Raw genomic sequence first — 14,040 nt, forward strand, 5'->3', positions numbered from 1 at the left:
TAGAATTAATGTTCTTGAACACTTCAGATACTGCCATATCGTTTGTGTTCCATCCATAAGTCTTTAAAAAGAATTGTGGCTGTTTTTCAAGCAGGTTTGCATCATAACAATGTTGCTGGTAAGTCTAAATGTACAATAGGCAACCTATGTCCATCTTGCTAGCACCCAAATCTCTGTACTCATCTCCCTGCTTGGATAGAAGGTCATCTGGTGCATTTTTCTGTCACGCGGGCTAAGTGTTGTGGTCTGGTGCATTCCCCAACCTGTGTCGTGTCTTCACTTTCTTCTGTGTCTTGTCTTTCTTGCCGTGAGGGCGTTCCAGGGGATCTAGAGGCGTGGCTTTCCATCTACGTTCCGTCATCCACTCAGCTGTTCCTCATCACTCATCACCACTGCAATACATAAACCCGGCTGACCGCCTCTTCAACGCCAGATCATTACATGCACTATTGGGTAACTGGGCTCCTAGTCATTTGCGCCTGTGTTGTTGTTGTGTTGTTGTATTCTAGTACTAACTCTGCCTCTCCTTAGATCCATCCGTTGTCCCTCCGAGCTGCCTTCCTCCCTCACTTCGACCAGCCACCTGTCTGCACCAGTGTTTGAACCCCTCCGCACTCATTAAACGTGCCTTTTGTATCTCTATGGTTCTGGGTCTTACTAACCGTAACACTAAGAGTATAGAAGCGGTTGAAGAGGGAGAGTTGTTTTTTTGCACCCACCAGCAATAAAGTTTACTTGTCTGAAGCTGTGTTTTTGAATTAGGTTATCAATGTTTTGAGTAAAAAAGATACCACAGCTAAAGTCCTTGTAGGGCGACAGCTTTATTGTGGAACACTTCAGATACTGCCATATGTGTGTGGTCCCTCCATAAGTCTTTAAAAAGAATTGTGGCTGTGTTTTCAAGCAGGTTTGCATCATACACTGTTGCTGGTAAGTATAGATGTACATATAGGCAACCTACATCCATCTTGCGAGAACCCAAATCTCTGTGCTGATCTCCCTGCTTGGATGGCAAGTCATCTGGTGGATTTTTCCTGTCACAAGGGCTTTTGATCAAACTACGTATAGTGCTTCCGAATGAGGACACTAAGAGTATAGAAGCGGAACCAGAGGGAGAGTTGTTTTATTGTACCCACTAGCAGTAAAGTTATTTGTCTATAGCCATAAAATTGCATTAGGCTGTCAACGTTTGGAGCGAAAAGAAAACCACAGCTCAAGTTTGCAGGATGTTCACAATCTGCAAGTGGCCATGATGAGTTGGGACTTTGAGCTTTTTAACCGTTTTCGTCAATTTAGCCAATTTTCAACCAGTTGTGCAATAACATTTGGTGTTCTCAGCAATGTGCAAATTATGGTCTACCCTCCTTCTGTCCAGAAGACCGTGATCATTGCAACAGCTTTTTGGTCTTCATTTACTTGCACTTTAATTTGTAGTTCAGGAGATTGTTTTTCCCACAGTTCTCTGTTTTAGAAGCCTGGGTAGCTCAGTCGGTAGAGCATCAGACTTTTAATCTGAGGGTCCAGGGTTTAAGTCCCTGTTCAGGTGTAGAGTTGTAAACTCTGCTAGATGAGTTGTCCATTTGACATACCTGTATGGACATGGACCAATTCAGACACTATCATATCATGTGTGTTCCATGCGCAAGTCTTTAAAAAGAATTGTGACTGTTTTTAAAGCGCGTTTGTATCATAACAATGTTGCTGGTAAGTCTAAATGAACAATGGGCAACCTACATCCATCTTGCTAGCACCCAAATCTCTGTACTCATCTCCCTGCTTGGATAGTATGTCCAAGGACATACCATTTATGTTCTATAACCCTTTTCATTGGTTTGCTACCACTCTTAAATAATTCCTTTCATTGTATCCCTCTCAGAAATAACCAAAGAATGACAAATTTCATTCATGTGCTTGTGTTCAACCACCTGTCACTGTATTTTTAGCAGCAGTAGTGTTTTTTTATTTTTTTAAAACACCTGCCCCGTGGGAGGGTTGATCTCACGACCTTCAGATTATGAGACTGACGCGCTGCCTACTGCGCCAAAGCTGGGGAACAATAGTCTGTAAGGGGGGGGGAAGAAGAGGAAAAAGGGGAAGAGGGAGGGAAGAAGGAAAAAGAGGAAAAGGAAGAGGAAAAAGGAGGAAAAAAGAAGAAATGAGAGAAAAGATGAGAAAGATGCTAAATTACCCACAAAGTGTAAGAGTTTTATAGTTTCTATTAAGTCAGATTTGAATTTAATTGCTGAAATTGGAATGTTCCTGGGAAATAAGGGAAGTTTAACGTAGATTCAAAGGTCACAGGTTCGATCCCCACCTAGCACCAGATCTTAGGTTCGATCACCACCTAGCACCAGATCTTAGGTTCCATCCCCACCTAGCACCAGATCTTAGGTTCGATCCCCACCTAGTGCCAGAAGATCCAATTACACTGTCCACAACTTTATTGTTCTACTAAACAAAGTTTTGGAGGAATAAGATATTAATAAGGTTGGGAAACAATTTAAACAAATAATTTATGACGTTTAGATTGACTTTTGAACAATATATCTGTTTTTAGTACTGCATACATTTAGTAATCGTGCTATATTTGGTCAAAATTAAAAGTTAGTCTTTATAACAAGTATTGTTTAGTAAAATCATTTTTCTTTTTCTTTAAACAATGTATGACAGGTAAAACCAAGCATTTTTAGTTCTCTTTCTCTAAAAGCTAGTATGTCTTCCAGTAATCATTGCAGGAAGTAGGGTGTATAAAGGCAAGTCATATGCTCAGCAGTGTGTACACTAGAATTTAGATAATATTGAAATGAAGCCAATTAATATAATACATGCCAACTTTATTAAATTACTGATCTCAACAAAACAATATGTCTTTAGGTAACGAATAATATTGTTTAGCACAAGAAATGACTGACTATACAAAGGTTTTTACGCCAGGGAGGAAATAAGAGAATCAACAAACTAATTCTGTACAAAGAGTAAAACACACATAACATATAAATCACAATACATCATAATATTGTTTGCATAGTAAAATCTAATATTTACATTTTCTATGTACATTATACATTTAAATTTTGATTTTTTAATCTGATCTAACCACAACTCTCTTGACAGTGTTTCTGTATTTGGGCAGTAGATAGTGCCTTGATATTGGCTGTGCCCAGTTTCTGCGGTTCTGAATTGTCCACACTTCCTGCAAGTGTTGTACTCCACTTCCTCTTATTAAACCTTGCCTTAGAGGCAGGGCGACCACTGGCAGGTGGAGGTGCGGATGGAGCAAGAGGGCAACCGGTATATGGGGGGCACGGTATGCTAGTGTTGGAACAGCAAACAAAGTTCCTGGGCCTTGAGGATAGACAGAGGTTGCTTGAGGGAAGAACGAAAGGAGGACCAGAAGCAGGAGGCTGTGGAAAAATCTGATTCTGGGCTGATGGCTTTGGTATAATAGCCTGTGGGGCAGCGGTGACAGGGGCAGGAGGGCTGTGAAAATCTGATTCTGGGCTGATGGCTTTGGCATGATAGCCTGTGGGGCAGTGGTGACAGGGGTACTGCCTGCCACCACTTTGTCTTTGCCAACCCCACAGTGCTTGGGGCAGGTTGTAAACATGTTCAGTGCAGTGTGTTTGAGGAGGAGCAGCAGCGTGGATGTTGGCAGGTGGAAGGGCCTCCGAGGCCACAGCAATTCGGGCAGGTAGATTTATTCCCTGCAGGATCAGTGTAACATCCTGGCGCTTCACCCGTTTATTATGCCACTGCATGAGGGGTTGTTGATTGATCTCAACCAGCTGCAGTGTAGTGCTCTGCATGATGGCTCCACCCAGAATAAGCTGCTGGATTTTGCGGTGATCCTGCAGGACACAAGTCCATCTTGTAGTATAGTCCTGTTCTTTACCTTTACTTTCCTTTTCGGATTCTTGTGTAAATCACAGAGTCTGATACAAATGGCTTCCACCAAGCGGCAGCAGTCTGGCCACTGGGCAGGGGAGGCAATGGATCCCAGCACACACCGCTTCAGGCTCTCCACACCAGGAGTAAACTCTGCCCGTAGTTTTGGAGACCTGAACTTTCCTACTATGAGCCTGTCTTGGTGTCTGGCAGCAAACACCACCCGTTGCTGGTCATATGGCAGCAGGCTCTGCCAGAGGTCAATGATGGTGCTGGCCTGTTGGTTGCTCAAGGTCAAACAGTATGGTTCTTCAGACCACCAGATACTCTGCTAGGCTGTCCACAAGATCCATTCCCGGCATGTTGTGTTCACCCACAGCTTGAAAAACAACATCAGACCAACGATTACAAGTTATCACTAATATTATGCACACAATACTATGGAATAATTACCCATTTAGGTATTATTTTTCTTAGCTATTCTTTAATCCCTCTTACTAGTTGTTCTTCAGGCATGGAGACGCTGCAGGCTGGATAGCTGGGTGGACACAGAGACAGCAGCAGGCTGGGAAGCTGGGGAGGACACAGAGACAGCAGCAGGCTGGGTAGCTGGGGTGGACACAGAGACCGCAACAGGCTGGGTAGCTGGGGTAGAAACAGAGGCAGCAGCAAGGTTGATTGAGGTGCAGCAAGAGGGATAGTGGTTTTATTGCAGAGGTGTCAATCAAACTGCCAGATGACGTGGTGGCAGTGCTGGAAACGACCTGGAAGAAAAGAGAAATTGCACGCAGAGTAGCACGCAAACTATTCTCCCAAAGAGATACAATTTTAAAGTTTCAAGTTTAACACAAGGTCATTTTAATTCAGTTGATTTAAGAAGAAGGGAGTGCAAACTAATAAAATGCATTATTAACTAAATGTATTATAATTAAACAATATGTGGCATCATACCTGAGAAGGTTTCCTGGCCATACTGAGGTTGGGCTTCAGTGTTGCAGGTGTGAGCACCGAACCGTGGTTTGAATAACGGGGAAGGATGAAATGTCCCAAGTTACAGTAAATGATCATAGAGTTGTACAGGTCAAAGCAATATACATGGAATTAAAGCTACTGTTGCATTGATTCTGTTTATATGTTTTTATTAAATAGTAATGCTGGGTACCATTTCAAGGGATAATTTGGGTTGCACTGGACCAGCAGAGGGGCAGCACCAGTTGGAGCAGCAGGGTCAGCAGCAGTTGACGGAGCTGGGCCAGCTGCAGCAGCAGGTGTGGCTGTCTGCACATTAGTTTTCTAACACAAATATCAAAGAAATCAACAGCCACAGATAAAAGTCAATTTAACAACATACATTATGATTGCATCTTTAGTATACTTCTATCATTTAAGTATCCCAATGAACTTTACCTTCTTAGTGTGAAATCCACACGTGCAGACCTGTGCTCCACCAAAAAGAGACATCTGCCCCGCTGCTGGAGTGGACACTTCTCTATCTGTAATTCACCAAAATAAAATGCACCAGAATGTTACATGACATAATTAATTGTTGATAGTTGTAAAAAAAAATGTAAAAAGCTGTACCTTAAGATAGAGCTCATGCCATCTCTTTTGACTAGGGGCTGGTCTATTCCCAGCATCAGTAGGCCAGACCCCTGTAGCGGCAAACGTCCTCAGCGGGACAGCCATTCATCGTCCCCCATGGCACGATGCTTCTTAGCCTTAGAAGCCATCTGAGATTAAAACTCAATAGGACAATAGGAAATAATGTCAATAGTTGGCACTTAATAAGGTCCCTTTATTGTATCCAAAAGACAAAACTAGTATAAGATTTAATCAAATAATTATATATTACAGGCATGACCATGGAATAGCTAATTTCTATCATCTAAATCTATCTACCTTCATCTTATAGTAAAGCATGTTGTAACATTGCTAGTACAGGGGCTGAGTCATAATTGAGGCTTAATATAATCATTATCAACATTAACATTATTATATTACAATTATATTTTATTGTCAACAAATACCACAGTGGACTAAAGTTGGGTAAACGTTTGAATGCTAATCTTAAAGTAATATAAATTATAAGGGACTGATGTCAATTCAATCAATTTATCATTTCTCTCTCTCTCTCTCTCTCTCTCCCTCTAAAAATTATGAATATATTACAATAATAATTTTTAAAATAAAAATTAAATTACAGCTAACGTTAACTTAAGATACTGACTTTACTTAACATATTGATGTGTATTACGTTACGTATAAAGTAACATCAATACTACTACTGACTTTACTTAACATATTGATGTTACTTTATACGTAACGTAATACACATAACGTAGCCTATCCTGTTGACTAACGTTATACTCTTCTCAACTAGAAAAGTGCACCGCAACATGACTTCGCAAGAAAATAAATACACTACATACATTACATGAACATGTAACAGGTTTAATGCACAAACATTTAACGGTGACGTTTGACCTGACGGTACTTAATACACTTATACACTAGCTACTACTGCTTACAGTAGCATAACGTTATAAGCTTGTTCTTAACTAGCAAAGTACACAACATATGACATTGCGGTCAAACAAATACATCAATTACATGAACTTTTGACAAGTTTAATTCATGAGATTTGGTGCCAGTAATAACTTACTTTATTTTCCGTGGAAAATACCGAGATGAGTCGTCTTCTCTTGCGATTGCGGCAAAGCTGCCATTGAAGCCGAAAATGCGTTTTGATTGGTAGGAAATGGAGATGGGCGTTGCCAAGAGGAGGCGCTTTTTTGATTGGCAAGAAATGGATATGAAGTCTCTCATGATTGGCAAAAAATGGAAGGGAGCTTTGGTTTGATTGGTAAGAAAAGGAGATGAGAAAGTGGACAAATACGTTCTGAGTAGCGCCAACGAGCTATGAAAGGCATTGTAATGGTTCGCAAAATTTCAGAAAAACTAACATTTGGTCGTCAATCTTCACAAAAACAATGTATCTGGAAACCTATATACTCACACAAAGGCTAAAATTGACCCTAGAGGCTTTGTCATGACCCCATGAAAAGGCCAGGACAAAAGACTGTGTGCAAAGGTTGAAGGAAATGCGAGAATATGACCACAACAAAAGAAATGATAATTCAATGATGGTGGTAGTCAGTTTAGTCAGTGGTGAATGTATATGCATGGATGAGTGTGAGGTATGGTGTCAGTGATTTATGCTGGACAGAGTAAAACTAACAAAGATGAGGGGGAGAGGTGCTGGACTGAGAGCACCTCTAGGGCAATCACAGATGCACAACCAATAATAAAACACTACTGAGTGAATGCGTTCAGAAAATGAAGAACATTGTTCAGAAAGCTTAATGAAGCTTCATTTGACCATAAATTAACCACCTGAACCTGGTAAAAGTTATGAGGTACTCCTGCATAGCTAGCCAGTGATTTACCTACTGTAGATGGTGGTCGGCATGCCAACGAGGCTTGGAAATTTGCAGATGGTGATTCAGAGGAGATGGACAGTTTAAAGTTTAAAGTAACTTAATTTTCTAAATTGTCCGCCTGCAGTGCAACGAGAGCTCTTCTCTATATTAACAGGTATGCAACAGCTATTCAACTTCGGAGGTATTGTTGATCTCAGAAACAACGATAGACGACACCATGGTATCACAATGTCCATTTGTGTCTTTGTTATGCAAATACTCTGGAAGTCTACTTTTTAAGAGTATGCGTTCCTCTTTTTCCCTATTGATTTAAAAACACTGCCTGAGATTTTTGATCTCAGAAATAACAATAGAATCCAGGAGCCATTCCTCACCTAAAACAATATGAGTCATTCTAGTAAGTGAAAAGGAAACTCACATCTACAAAGATAAATTTGATAGCTGCGACTCCCTGATGGTCTAGTGGCTAGGATTCAGCGTTCTCACCGCTGTGGCCCGGGTTCAATTCCCGGTCAGGGAATTATCTGGACTTGACACACAATAAAAAAATCTGTAACTTTACATACACCAATACATCACAAAAATATACTGTGAATTTAAGGGACATCTAGCATGTGTGAAACCACTGTGGGAGTGGAACATGGATGTGTAGAGATGGGCTTTTAAACAATGCACATTTTGACATGTCACAGTAGGAAAAGCAAAGGTTGAATAAAAAAAATTATGGCTCAACTCAATTTACATTTTTACAGTTGACATAAGGCATTACAAAGTCAAGAAGTTACAGTGAGGAAAATAAGTAATTGAACACCCTGCTATTTTGCAAGTTCTCCCACTTAGAAATCATGGAGGGGTCTGAAATTGTCATCGTAGTGCTTGTCCACTGTGAGAGACATAATCTATAAAAAAAATCAGTCAGCTTCCCCAATTCTGAGTAACAGGAAAATAGCCTGATAAGCATACATGTGCAGCTCAACCTCAAAAAGCCATAAAGCAAATGCTTGTGGCTTACAGATCGAGCTCCCGCTCATTGTCAAACGTATCACTTTATAGAGGCGCAATCATGGTCAACAATGCTCATACACGGCATTGGAATGTCTACACATTACAATCTGAATAGTGATGAATAACCATTGAGTCAAACGTATCACTATTTGGAATTTTAATGTTCAGACAGAAGCTACATGCAAATGACTGAGTGTAAATCGCAACGGTTCAGGAATAAGTTAAACATGTTCTGAATGTATTCTAACAATGATAGCAGACTGCTGAAACACACCACTTTATCTCGAGTGAATACTTACCTGAAAACCATGGATATGATTAATGGCGCTGGTTTGAATGAACTTTTGGGTGCCCTGTCCTCCTCTTGATGCAGACTACATGGTGTATATGGAAGTCAAGCAGTTCAGGGACACCTTAAAACAGATGCGTCCCCTACTGGCGGGGGTGTGAAACGATTGTTTGTATGCTGATCAAACCACTTGAAGAAATGTGAAAATGAATTAAGTTCTGCAAAAATCTTTTTATATAAATTCTTATTTTATGTATTTTCATCAAATACAACTAACAAAACAAAATAAAGAACACATGAGTTTTTTAGCAATCAAACTTTTTTATAAAATTTTAGAAAGCCAATAATTTTAGAGTGAATCTAAATGTATACTTCAAAAAGTCAGAACAACCAAAAACAACCAAACGGGAACGTTGTGTGAAGGTTCAGCGCAACCGCAGGGTAACGTTAAAGTTGGTTGGTTCTCTTAACGTTTAGGGAATGTTCCCTAAACGTTAGTTTTTGGTTTGGTTTGAACTGACCTTTAGAGAACCAAAAACTAACGTTCCCTAATGTTCCCTAATTGTTCTGTATCAGTGGGGCTCCAACTAGTAACACAACGTAAATAGCAGTTACTGTTACTGTCATTAGAAAAATCTGAGATTCAGTTGTCAGAAAAACAACCCCATAGATTAGCACTAACTAAAATCAATCCAATGCCAATTCTTGAGTTAGACCAACGTCAAAGTCTTACAGTAAGCAACCTTCTTTCTCATGATCTTCTCCATAGTCCCGATGTTTCTTCTGGCATCTTCTGTGTTGTGATATAGAAGCAGTGGAAGTGGTTCCTTACACAGATTTGCCATCTTAAATACTGAATGCAGCCATTTCCATTCAACTCCACCTTCTTTTTGATCAGGTTTCAGTGGTCTTGTCTATTGTAAGTAATGAATGGCTTCATGAATAGACAACCATCATCCCAATGTATGCCATTAAAAGTCTATGAGTGGTCAATTAGAGTCCAATAACTTTCTTTGGGGCAACTCCTTTTTCCTCCAGTTAGAGCTCATTCAGCATTAGAAAGTACCAGTTAGTGCTAAATATCTATTCCAAAACTCACATTCTTTTATTTATTTAAGTAGCGGTGGACAAGTGCTGAAATGTACTGCCTCTGCATTTGTAAGTTTCTGATGATGAACTCACAACAAGACAACCCTAAAGATAAGCACTTATGAACACAATAATCATCAGGGTCTCCATTTGAGAGGATCTGAATGTGATTACAATGGCATCCAATGATTTTACTGATCGCTGGGGGAAAAGAACATAAGGACTTTGGGGAATGACTCGCCAGAACCAGGTTAGTAACAAGCACTTCTGGGACATGGAATCACACAAATAGAAAGATAAAGGAGAGAGGAGCTCAGTGTGTCAAAGGAAGTTAGTTGATCATTTCTTTAATGTTTAATTTCAAATACTGCACTGTAACTTTATTCTTGTGTTTTATCTATTTTTTATTTTTTAACTGTTTTGTGTAAAGCACTTTGAACTGCCCTGTTGTTGAAAGGTGTTGTACAATAAAGCAGCCTTGCTTTGCCTTGAATAGGTTATCAATATTAGCGCAAATCAGTATTGGACTGGTTTTTCAGGTTGTCGTGGCCGAGTGGTTAAGGCGATGGACTTGAATCCATTGGGTCTCCCTGCGCAGGTCAAATCCTGCCGGTAACGAAAGCCGTCGTTCAATGGTGGTCACACATCTCATTATACCTAAGGCAGATGTGCATGCATACAAAACATACAGACATAAGGCAGATGTTCCTTCATGGACAATGTAAAATATCAAATAGGTACTGGAAGCATCTCCGAGCATTTATTTTCAGTCTCAATGACCACATGTGTTGCAAGATTTGCAGTGAACGTTATATTGTCAGCAATGGTGGTATAGTGGTGAGCATAGCTGCCTTCCAAGCAGTTGATAGGCTTTGATTCCAGCCAGTAAATTTCTTCGAGTGATGATACTTGCTTTGTTTGTCAAAAAGTAACCAGAAAGGTTACTCTCCCAACCAGGTTTGATTAAAAATTAGATCTCAGTATATCGCACAAATAAGGAGCATAACAATCAATCAAGCTGCCTCCATGAGGATCCACAGACATAGACATGTTCCACCTCCTTCTTTTAAGCCTGTCTCCTCAGCTTCTAGGCGCCGCTGCATCACCTCCTCTTCAGCTGGAGAGTTCACATCTACTTTGTGACAGTTTCTCACAGTTATCAAAGCTCACATAAGCAAATGCTTGTGGCATAAAGATTGAGCTCCCTGGAGTGAGCAACTCCCCAATTTCTGAGTAAACATGAAAATACCTGATAAGCATCCATGTGCAGCTCAACCTCAAAAAGCCATAAATTAAATGCTAGTGCTTAAAGATCAAGCTGGCGCTCATAAAACATCAGCAAGGTGCAATCTCTGTGGCGCAATAGGTCAGCGCAGTCGGCTGTTAACTGAAAGGATGGTGGTTCAAGTCCACCGAGGGACGTTGTTGCTTAAATAACCTGGAGGAGCCCTCTCTAGATATATGAGCTCAAAGATAACCAAGTGGCCTTATATTAGAAGGTACAGTTCTGCAAACCATGTACTATTAATCTTTGCAGTCATTGGTATGCAGGTCGCTTGATGAAATACAAGCAAAATACATAAGGCCCCACCCAACAGTTTGTGATATGTGGCAGGCAACTGTATGTCAATGATCAAGCTTGTTGCTGTGACTAATAAACCACCAGCAAAATAACTGATACATCATCAGTTCCGAAATTTCTTGGATGCCAAATATTTGAATTCAAAGTCAGAATCCCATTGACCTTTACAATGCACGTCCAGCTTCTACATTTCCGCATGAGTCAGCTTCCCCAATTCTGAGTCACAGGAAATAGCTGATAAGCATACATGTGCAGTTTTTATTATTTTTTATTATTGAAGTTTTGTTGCTCACAGGCTTTGTAATTACTGCAAGTTAAATTTCTTAGAAACCGGAGTACCAGTCTGAAATGTCACCTTGACAGTTGATACCAGCAAATCATTCAACAAAACACACAGTGGCGCGGGCTTCGGCAGGCTACGTTAGATGCAGCGTGTGGGTAAGTATAGATAGACAAAGGCAAGAGAAGCTAACAAAGCCTAGCAACGTGGATAGCTACAGACTGCAGGCCCATTAGGGTGGTGGGGACATCGGTCTGAGAATCCAACAACGACGGCAGGTATGAGATTCCTCAAGACGCACCATCACAAGAAGAATACACGAAGTTGAAGTTGCACAGCAGTGGAATGTGTCAAATAAAGTCACCGCAGTTAGCACAGATCTACGAATAGATATGAATATGATCGCTGCTGCGAGCCTTCTGCCTTTAAACATGTACCCTGCTTTGTGCACGGTCTCCAGCGTTCTGTCACAGTGTCTCTGCTACAGCGCGGTTTGACAGTGTCCTTGCAAGTACAGAGAAGTTGTGGGGCACTCTAACACAGTCCAGCAAGGGCTGCAGAGTTAAAGCAACAACAGATGAACGTGGACAGAAGGAGTCGCTTATGCAACACGTTCCAACCAGATGGAATTCAACTCTGGACATGATAATACATTGTTTATGTACACTAAATATTTTAAAAACTGCTACTTTATAAACAAAATGCTGGTAAGTTTTTGCAGAACTAATGTTACAGCACTTTCGTTCATATGGCAGAACATTTAAAAAAAAATTGCACTATATACACTACTTTGAATTCATTATTTCATTTTGCGATAATCGCGAGTAATCAGGGAAATTATGCGATTAATCGCGATTAAAACTTGTAATCGCTGCCCAGCTCTAATATATATTATTGTGCTTTTATTGTGTTATCTATTTATTCTGTATCATCCTTTTGTGCTATATAATAAAGTGGATTGGATTGGCTTGGATAATGTCAGATGATCGAAACCTGTGTGTGGAGTGCCGACTAAGATGGCTTCAGTCTTGGAGCTGTTTAGCTGCAGAAAGTTTGGCTTCATCCACACCTTTACCTCCTCCAGGCAGGTGGTCAGAGTGGATGATGGCAGGGGCAGCAGAGGGGTGGTTGGTTTGTTCCTGAGGTAGAGTTGAGTGTCATCAGCATAGCAGTGGATGAGATTCCATGCCGGCTGATGACATGGCGAAGAGGGAACATGTAGGATAAACAGGGTGAGGCTGAGCACTGAGCCTTGAGGGACACCACAGGTGACGTTGTGGCGTCAGGGACTTAGCCCTCCCAAGGCGACATGTTAAGTTCTTTCGGTGAGGTAGGATGAGACCCCTCATGGACAGAGTCAGGAACACTAATAAGGTAATTAAGACAATGGAGGAGGATGTTTGTGGTCCACAGTGACGAATGCTGCAGTTAAGTCTAGGAGGTTGAGAAGAGATGGGGAGCATCATCTGCAGTCATCAGCAGGTCATTTGTGACCTGACCAGGGCGGTTTCTGGGTTGTGGCCAGGGTGAAAACCAGACTGATATTTTTTCAAAAAGATTGTTTTGTTTGAGATGATCCTGAAGCTGTGCAGCAACTACTTTTTTCAGCACCCTGGAAAGGAATGGAAGGTTGGAGATCGGCCTGTAGTTGGTAAAGACATCTAAGTCTGGGTGTTTTTTTTTTTCAGAAATGGCCTGATAACAGCTGTTTTCAGTGTTGATGGAACATGGCCTGCCTGGAGTGGTTAATGACCTTTGTGATGAGGGGACTTATAGCATGGAGGTTGGTTTTTACCAGGGCTGTGGGGAAAGGGTCTCTAATCTCTCAAGGACCTTGCATAGGACTTCTGGTGTTCTCAGTAGGCCTGCCTAGGAACAGTGAGTCCTGAGGCCTTGAGGCGTCACTCAAGGACACGTCCAGTGTTTACATTGGCTGGAGTCCGTAGGGGCCCTGCTGGAGCGGCGCTGGACAAAGATGGATAGATGGAAGCAACCCTGTTCATTAGCATGTATTCTTGCAAGACAGGCTTCTCTGTAGAAGGCGCTGTAGCTTAGGGGTTAAAGCGCCTGCCTTGTAAACCGGAGATCCTCTGTCCAAATCCCAGCAATGCATAGTTATCACTTAATGAAGTGTAGGCATGTCATTCTTAATAAGTGCAACAAAGTTACCAGTTGTCTAATTTTTAGAGCAAAAACAGTGACATGTATGTTGTCTGTATCGTAAATTATATGTGGCCACATTCAGCCCATTCAAAACAAGCTTTAAAGCATTAACAAATGTGTTCAATCCATTTCTTTTCTCAAAAAACAAGGAATGATTTCTTTCAAATCTAATATTGTCCACAACCCTGTTCCAGGGTACAAGCGGCCAAAATGCGTTTCATCAGGAGGGGGGCTGGCATCTCTAACCCAATGGGATGGTGGGGGCTTGAGTAGAGCCGCTGCTCCTTCACGTCAAAAGAGCCAGTTG

General features: G+C 41.1%; 1 non-coding gene across 1 annotated transcript; it reads left to right on the plus strand.

Moving 5' to 3' along the window:
- Positions 1-7,773: 7,773 nt before the first annotated feature.
- Positions 7,774-7,845, plus strand: trnae-cuc (transfer RNA glutamic acid (anticodon CUC)). Its single transcript has one exon. It is a non-coding gene; the product is annotated as a tRNA-Glu (tRNA).
- The last annotated feature ends 6,195 nt before the right edge of the window (positions 7,846-14,040 follow it).

This window comes from Etheostoma spectabile, unplaced genomic scaffold (assembly GCF_008692095.1).
Source record: "Etheostoma spectabile isolate EspeVRDwgs_2016 unplaced genomic scaffold, UIUC_Espe_1.0 scaffold00002702, whole genome shotgun sequence".
Taxonomy (NCBI): domain Eukaryota; kingdom Metazoa; phylum Chordata; class Actinopteri; order Perciformes; family Percidae; genus Etheostoma; species Etheostoma spectabile.